The sequence below is a fragment of the Acyrthosiphon pisum genome, chromosome A1 (assembly GCF_005508785.2).
Source record: "Acyrthosiphon pisum isolate AL4f chromosome A1, pea_aphid_22Mar2018_4r6ur, whole genome shotgun sequence".
In the NCBI taxonomy this organism is placed as follows: Eukaryota; Metazoa; Arthropoda; class Insecta; order Hemiptera; family Aphididae; genus Acyrthosiphon; species Acyrthosiphon pisum.
Genome location: NC_042494.1, coordinates 45,168,315 through 45,178,157, shown reverse-complemented (window position 1 = coordinate 45,178,157; position 9,843 = coordinate 45,168,315). Strand labels below are relative to the sequence as shown.

General features: G+C 29.3%; 1 long non-coding RNA gene across 1 annotated transcript; it reads left to right on the top strand.

The window, feature by feature from the left end:
* The first annotated feature begins 7,773 nt into the window (after positions 1–7,773).
* LOC107884433 lies at positions 7,774–9,497 on the top strand. Its single transcript, XR_003838886.1, has 4 exons — positions 7,774–8,017; positions 8,078–8,405; positions 8,474–8,598; positions 8,666–9,497. It is a non-coding gene; the product is annotated as an uncharacterized LOC107884433 (long non-coding RNA).
* The last annotated feature ends 346 nt before the right edge of the window (positions 9,498–9,843 follow it).

The window sequence follows — 9,843 nt, the reverse complement described above, 5'->3', positions numbered from 1 at the left end:
GATCCTCATTAACCGCAGATACGTGAGATAATATGTTCATGTTTAACGTATTTTAAAAGAGGGTAGTAACATTATTTTTAAACTTTGCTACTTCTTCAATCAAATAACGATTTTTAAATAAATAATTTAATTTTTTTATAGTATATTTAGCTATTTATGAGTACAATACATACATGCTTACATATTGAGGTATTTTTAAGTGCATCAACTAACAACATCTTAACACGGACTTATGACAATATAATATATAATATTATACACAATGGAACTATATTTATTATTTAAACACATATTTGTACATAAAACCCAAGCACTTAGCACTCTAGGGAACAGGTTTAAACACCCATCGGTCGTCCAAATATAAAAACAATAATATGCTTTCTCCATTTTGGCATTGGAGTAGTATCGATCGCAAATAAAACATTAAATACAACGGATCCAACAGGAACCAGGTTATAGAAGTACCTATACATATACCTAATAATTAACAAGATACAAATATATAACAGTATTTGAGTACTGCAGTTGTTTATTATACAATTGGTACTCACAATTATAGCTGCATATCAGATATTGGGATATATTGTAACAAAATACATATAATTTATGGGTATTCGACATAAGGATAAAATCAAGGATTTTAATATTTTATTGACTTTATAAAAATATTTAGTACCTATGTGGAAGAAATTAATTAAATAAATAAATAAAAAAACCATTTCCTAGAAAACATTTTAAAATTTATTAAGTAATCACATTGGATAATCGTACGATTTCAAATAACCAACACGACACGTCCGTTTACCTATTTTTATAGTCATTATGTATATTGTATATCAATATAATACCATACAATGATTTCGAACATAACATAGTATGCACGTTAATGCATCGTTAATAAATGCGTGATTTCGATAATTTAATGATTACAAATTTGTATTACTCTTCGCCCTCACATGCCATGACCTCTGCATGGTTAAAAAGTATTTACTCGTACACGAAATAGAGTACATCTCTTGTCCCTTTGAATACATTTTAATTTAATCTCTTTATAGTTACTATATTAATATACCTATTGTATTATTTGGATGATTTAGATTTTAGACTTTACACTTTGATCTGCATGGAAGTAATATTGTAGTAATGCGCGTTCTTTGTACGCAAGAAAATAAAATTACATAATACCGTTTTTAATACATTAAAATAATAATATAACATAATATTTTAATGAAAAATTAAAATAATAAAATATGAAGACAAACACAATTGATATAAGTAACGACTTTTTATTTTTTAACTTCAATAGTTTTTTTTTCATTTTAGAAATTAAATATTACAATATTATGTTCTCAATTAATTTTTAGAGGGTACTTAGTTTTAGTTCAAAATTAATTTCAAGTGAGAGATTTAGAGTGCATTTGAAATATTACACCGATACCATTATAATATGACGGTGAGTTTTCGATAAAAGTTTGTTTTCTTGGTAAATAAAAATGATGGTGTCTAATAATAACAATCTTCAAGGACTGTTATAAAGATTCGAACTTTACTCAAAAATCAAAATCTAAAGTAAATAAACCGATCAAGAAAAAGTAATTTACTTTAGGAAAAATTATATAGTTCCTTTAACATATAATTATATATCTATTTCAGTATACGTCTAAAGTAGACTCATTTTCCACGGATTAAATATTATAAGTTTTATTTTATTCGTATATATTATTTGAAAGACCTACAAAGGAAGTGCCGAAGTGATATTTATTTATCTATTATTATAAATATATTATAACTTATATTCATCAAAAAAATAAAAATTGGAATCTTATGTAAAATTAACAGGTCTTCAATTTTTTGAATAGGTCATTTGACGTACGAACAGTAGTTTTGGCTAAAAACTAAAAAAAAAAACAAAAAAAAATTGTACTTACCTCTATTCCGTGATCATTTAAGTATACAAAATGACATATTTCTATAGACAACTTTACGGCCTATAATTTTTTTTCTATACTTTTTAGCCGTAAGTCCAAAGTTAAATAAGTTTTAGTGTAAAATTGAAAAGAGGGTACGCACCCCCTTTTTAAGGGATGGAGAGCTATGCACAAGGGGTATTCTGGGGATTTTTTGTATGTCAATCAGTAAGCTATGGACTGATTGTGTACCAAAATTCAGCTTTCGAGGAATTAGTTCCAATCTTTATAGGAAAAAAAATTATAATTTAACTGGACTAAAAATATAATCAGAAAACCGCCGAAACGCTTGACTTGCACGGAAAAAGACGCATCGTTAATATAATTTTTTGAAGTAAATATGAAACTATGTGTAAAAAATATTAATTATTTAAAAATGTTCTAATTATTATATAGTTTTACATAATATATTTCCAACTATCAAAAGTCGTATGAACACCACTGTACAGTAATGAAAATGAAAATAGAATCGTAAAATTGAATAAAATTATGGGTCTGTATTTTTTTTTCAATACGCATTCACTGCGTCTTTTCTGAGAAAAAAAAGAAATGCGAACATATTTGAAATACTTGCGGCGGCGGCGTTTCGAGTATGGTCGGAATTTGTTGAAGTGTACGAGTGTACGAAATTCACGGCAATACCGTATTAAATGCATGGCCGTTCGTGTACAGACATTCTTTCGGATTCTTTAGTCATTTACAGGTCCTGCCAGCTCTCTCATCACATTTATTACGCACGCCTCTTCTTCCCAAATGTCATTCTTATTACAATATGCGTTATTATTTATTAATAAACCTTTCTCGTTGCAACAAGATGGATATTACTGTTATATTATGTTTATCATAATATAATATGATCTATATTATATGCGCCGCTTAGGTTTACGTACCAATCGTGACGACGTCAGAAATAATATAATATCCAGATATAGGTATCCAGATATCCTTCGTTTTTCGACGATTGATTTGTCCGACTGGTGCATAACATACTTTTTTTTTAGATCGACATACAAATCAGTCAAACATTGAAATATATTATTTATCCGGATCGATATAGCATCCATAACTATATAATATATGACGTAATATGTATTATAAATTATAATACATATTTTAATATATTACACATTTATACGAACATTATAATAGTACAATCTACTGCTACTATGTATATTATTGTATAAGGTACCAGTTAATATTATTATAATCAGAAATAACATGTGTTTGAAATAATCTGCATATTTTAAATATGTAATACTTTTTATAAAGTTATTAAATTAATATTCACTTACACATTTACACGTCTTTATTATAATCATATACACTTCAATGTAAAAAAAGTAATAGTATAATGTTCAAACTGCAGAATAACTTAAGGTAAGAAAATTCACTTTATCTATTTATTTATTTTTTATCTACATATATATTGTATATGCAACGAATAAATAGACAACCCTATGAATTTCATAAATAATATTAAACTTTCCAACATCGAAGAGAAACATTAACTATTATACATTTTAGGAATTTACCCTGTGAAATCAAATTGTTAATTTACAACCATATACATTTTAATATTCATATAAACGTTTATTTATTACACCGATAGTTCACTAAGTCGTTATTATTTAAAGTTCACCATAATCATGAATATTAGATAGTAAATATAGTTATAAATTATTGATGAGTATGAAATATGTAGGTAAGTACTATGCGGAGTGCGGACTATTGAGTAATGTATAACTTTGAGATTTTGACTTTCTAGAGAAAATCAAAAATGTGTTGGTGACCATGACGACGATACTAACGTAGTTCCCGTTTTTATTTTAACTAAATCAATTTTTGTTATTTTATTGTTATTCAGAAAAATATAACTTTATAGAGAGTTGACATTTTGAAAATATATTTATATTTTATTTTATTTTAGTTTTTAAAATTTGTTTTAGTTTCCTTTCAGTTTTATTATTATAAAATGTTACATTACAAGATCAATAATATATTTTTTCTATGTTATTATTATATCCTTTGGGCTTTAACTATTTACTATATATGAGTTATATTATATAATGGAAAGTACCTACTGAAAAAACATTTCATATATTGTATTAGCATACAAACAATCATCATTACGACGGCCGACGGGTTTCGTATAGGCCATAGGCCGCATAGGGTCATAGTCAATAGGGCATATACTTGTAGGTACAACGTAAAATAAAGGTCAAAATTAATTTTAGAACTATTCGTAAACATTTGAGTATTATAAGTGTATATAAATTACAGTTACATGTCAAACTACTCAATATGTTTGTTTTACGCATTTGTTCGATTTGCCAGTTCATTGAATAACAATGACAGTAATTGACCGTCAATAAATTTCACTGTCTAGTAGGTATATCAATCCGTTTAGGTACTATAGGTACGCACTGAATTCAATTTATATACTATAATATACAATATATTTTCTGAGAAATTAGTCAAACTAATCTTATTAATTTAAGAAATCCTATTACGTTAGCGACTGTAGCGAACATTTGATACGATTTCATCAGAGTGACTTATAGAGAAACACAGAGTGCTTCCCTCTAAAATATATATACAAGTAGTACGTAGAAACAGTATGTATGGTTATAAATTTATAATGCTATTTATATAGTAAGTATAGGAAATGTATGATTTACTACTAGTATAGGTACACTACCATGAGTAACATATTTTACATTTTAATGAGGTTAGAAAAATGATGAAATTAATGAAAAAAAGGTACAATTTTTTCTGAATCTAGTTGGTACTTTGGGGGGTCAAAAGTAAACATTTTCCAGTAGTTTTCAAAAGCGCCGTGAAAAATAAAAGAAAAATTAAGGAAAAACGGGAATTTTTACGCAAAATCGATTTATAACTATAAATCGATTTTGGTTTTTGGTGTAACTCTAATACAAATGACCGTAGATACATGAAATTTTGACTGAATGGTTCAAGCAATATTAGCATTTTTCTATACACTATGCCATTTTCAAAATATTTTGACTTATTTTTTAGTTTTTTATACATGAATGAAATAACTATAAACTATAGATACCTATATTATTTGTTTTTTGAACGATGATAGTAGTATGAAAATGTATGTTCTGCTGTATGATCCCTTGATCCTTGATTGCGTACGTGTGTGACGTATAAGTATATGTCCCACACCCCTCCCGAGATCCTTAATCCAAAGATCCTTGATCTCGAGATCCTTGATCCTGAGAGTCTTGATCCTTGATTGTATACGTGTGTGACATATATTTACCCCTCCACCTGAACTTGTCTACTAATCACGTGACCGAAACATATTTCGTATATTAACCCCCGCCGACCCATCACCTTCCGACCAGTTATGTGAGCAACATAATATATTTTATCATTATTATCAGTTATCAATTACACATTTATCCTGTAGACTCTATAGATATTATATTTAACAAGAAATTAAAATACCTATTAGTGAATAACACACACACACACAGACACACACACACACACACACACACACACACAATGAAATCAAAACCTTTCCACGAAATGACATTATACCTGTTAATGAATAACACATTAATAACCATTAAATACTACAAAATATCATAATCGCTTAACAACAACAAATTAAAATACCTATTACTGAATAACACACAATGAAATCAGTACCTTTCCACGAAATGTCATTATACTTTTTAATGAATAACACATTAATAACCAATCTAATATCTATACTAAAAAATATCTTATTTGCTTAACAACAACAACAAATTAAAATACATATAGTGAATAACATACAATTATATCAGAATCCCCCACAAAATGCTATCATACCTAAAAAATCCTAAAACATTTAAACGGTCAATGATATAGAATCAGTCTGTTCTAGATATCTTTACCTGTACGTACAACGTTTTATGTGTTCCACTCTGTGTTTTTAAAGTCTCCAAATAATTATTTTACCGTTTACATTTGTTTACTATTATTTTACATTTACCACTATACGTGTTTTTTAATAGTGTTTAATTTTTAAAATTTTTAAAATTTTAATATATTTTTCGTTTTTTCCTTAAACAAACTCAATATGTTTAAATAATTAAATGCAATCAATGTTCATCGGATTTTACCGGGAAACATAATTTGAAAATCCATCAAAAAAACATGTAGGTCTGCGGTTCTCGTGTACCTTTTGCCCATCGGCATTCTCTTATAAAACAGGTCTCAACAAACATAAAAAGAATTTTCATGGTATGTATTAATAAAATGTTATTTTTCTATTCATTCAATATTTATTTATATCTAATTTAAGGTATCGTCGACGTATCCGCTCGTCAACCAGTTCATCCGATTGCTACAACGATTGTTAGACAGAGCGTTATACAGTACGTGCCATCAGCTATTACACCTCAGGGGAGTATCCAGATTGCACCTCAAATTTTTGTTCCCGGTACACCAGCTAGTGGTTCGAATACATAGGGCCAGTTGCACCGTCTACGGTTAAACTTCGATTAAGCTCAATCAGCTGATAACAGATATTTAACCGAGCAAATTCGGACGATTAAACTCCGGTTAACTTTAATCAGAGACGGTGCAATTGGCCCATAGACTGACATTTCTCTATCCGATGATGATATTTGTGTGACAGCTATGGACGAATATGAAAATGAAGAAGTTCAAGACGTTAATACAGGTTAGTTTAATTTAATTTTTTTATTTTATAGACGGAATATAATTTTTAAAGATTCATATAAATCATAAGTTTAATTTAATTTATTTTACAATATAAATTTTCATTTTAAACTTATCAAGTGGTCTGTAAAACGATCAATGGTATAATAGCTGAAGTATTCCGGCATTGTATCGATTATTTCAATTGTCGCTTCTAATGGGGTAATAGTTGGAGTATTCCGGCATTGCACCGGTTGTCAAATCGTTTGATAGGTTAAATTATAAAGATTTTATATGATATTTATTTTATTATACACGATTCTTTAAATTTATTTTCAATTGATATTAATTAGGCTTTTTTTTATTTTTTTAAGATTCTTATATAACTACTGAGGATAACGGTAAACGCATTTCAACCGCGAATACTGAATCAGCTGCTAGGGCGAAAAAGACGCGGAAGAATATCGTCAGGACCCTTGGGTTCGTAGAAATATCGTCGTCTGCGAACCGAAAAATAGTTTGGTACTATGCTAGGAATATAGGTTAGGTAAGTTAAAAATAGGTCTTGAGAACTTCCGTGAGACAGGTAAACATTTTATCGTCGGAGATATGCCACTCGTAACCCGGAAGGGGGTATACCCGTATGAATACACCGGTAGCTGGAATAAGTTGAACGATAAGGTATTGCCACGAAAGAGAGATTTTTATAGTACATTGACCGAGTCGGGGGTTAAGGAGGCAGAATTTGAGCATGCGAAGGAGGTCTGGGACCACTTTGGATGTAAGACGTTGGGTGAGTATTCCGATTTATATTTGAAAATCGATGTGTTGCTGTCATAGGCGGTACTAGACCCTCTTGGCAGGGGGGCCAGAAAATATTTTAACCATCTAACTATATGTTTGGGGGGGGGGAGGTCGTTAATTGGTGACTTCCCCTTCACCTCAATAAATCCCCTTCCAATTTACTCATCGTATAATTTTGTAAATACAAATTATAAATATAAATAATAAAAACATTTAAATTAAAAAAAAACCATATATATTTTACTATATTAGTCCAAATTATAAGGCTAGTAATACCTTATATTAAAAAAAATAACATGAATTTTAGGTTAGGAAACCGAGAATTAAGGAATTATGTATTAATACAGGTACGGTTCGCAGGAGGGACAGTTGCCTACTCTGCCACCCCCGTAGTACCGCCTATGGTTGCTGTTGGCGGATGTTTTCGAAAACTTCCGTGATCTATGTATGTCAACATACAATTTGGACGCAGCACACTATTTCACCGCACTCGGGCTTAGTTTTGACGCTATGGTCAAAAGTTGGCATTGTTGTCTGATGTTATTGATGTTTGAGAATGGTCATTGGTCAGTATATTATTTTTATTTTTAAAATGTGCATATAATAATCTTATATATTTTTAATAGGTATTCGTAGTAGATTGGCGCAGGCGTGTATGCGGCACGCGAAGGCGAACAATGTGAAGACACCGGGTTATGACAAGACTAAGGAGAAATTGTGGATTATATATCAGGATTGTAAGAATATATTTAATTTATTTTTTATTTTTCAAACTTTTTTATCTTTTTTATACTTTATAGGTAACAACTTGTACGGGTGGCCGATGTCAGAGTACATGCCGTACGGTGGTTTAAAGTATTGAAACTGATGACAACGTTTGATAAGAAGGAAAATTACATCGTTCATTATAGAAACCTACAGCAGGCTATAGAGAATGGTTTAATAGTTGAAAAGGTAAATATTTATATTTTATAAGATTTTTAACTATTTTTAACATTATTTTTTTTTTTTTATATTGGTAGACAGAGTTTTGGAGTTCGATCAGTCGGATTGGTTGTCAAAATATATTAACCTGAACACGGAGATGAGAAGGCAAATAATGAGTTTGAAAAAGATTTTTTTTAATTAATGAATAACGCAGTATTTGGTATGTTACTTTATTTATTTATTTATTTAATTTAATTATTTTAATAACAGTTTTTTTAATTTTCTAGGGAAATCTATGCAATCGAAAAGGAAGGAAATGAAGATGGAGTTAGTGTTATGTAAACTTGTTAATTGTATATACGTCGAACCGTCCATTGGCGTATATTTATAATATACACTTAGTAAAAGTCCATCTATTGACTCCATGGTGAAACCGCTACCTCTCCCACTGTACTAATTTTTCTCGATCAACAAATTAACATACGCCCTCTTTATAATCTCACTAATGTTACTCTCTGCAAACATTTCGACCGCTGATGTTTTAAACGCCCGGTTCTCTGACGAGTTTACTACGTTGGGGCGATTATAGGTAGCCTCGAGTTTAAGATTAAACTTAATCGCTCCTTGTTGAACATATGTTTTTAATAATTGATTTAGTTCAGGGTCGAGTGAGTGAATAAAGTCTATATAGTTCACTATCCCCCCTATATTTCTAGCATAGTACCAAACTATTTTACGGGTTCAGGTGGAGGGGTAAATATACGTCACACACGTACGCAATCAAGGATCAAGACTTTCAGGATCAAGGAATCAAGGGATCATACAGCAGAACATACATTTTCATACTACTGATGATATTATACTATATGGTTTTTTGTTTAATATTATAACGTGAATTAACAATTAAAAATATGAAATTCAATTTGAATTCGGATGATGTAAGAAAAGTTATTAAAGCACGTTGTTTACTTTTTCTTATATTCAAATAGTCCTATTTAGTGTTTACCTAATTAATGTCTAATGAGTAATGATCTATGAGAGTAACTTTTTTCGATAACTTAAAATTTAAAAAGGTGGGTAAGTGGATGTCGCTCTGCTATACGGTAGGTTACAAGTGGGTCACTGTATAATGGATAGTATTAAATTTGAATTCAATGATATAATATCACTATATAAGAAAAACGATTCTGAGCGGAGACGGTATGTCAGTCTAGATATTAGACATACATATTTAGGTATTCTTATCTATAGTATTATTAATAATTTTCAAATTAATCATATCATAATGACATAATATCCATTACGATTATAATTCCAATTTAAATTTTCAATCCTTAGATATAAAAGTTGAACATTTTATAAATTTTTAACTACAAAATAATTATTCAATTTTAAATTTCATAAATTTTGTCAAAATTTCAACATTAAATGATTATCTTCTATATATATAAAAATGAATGTATGT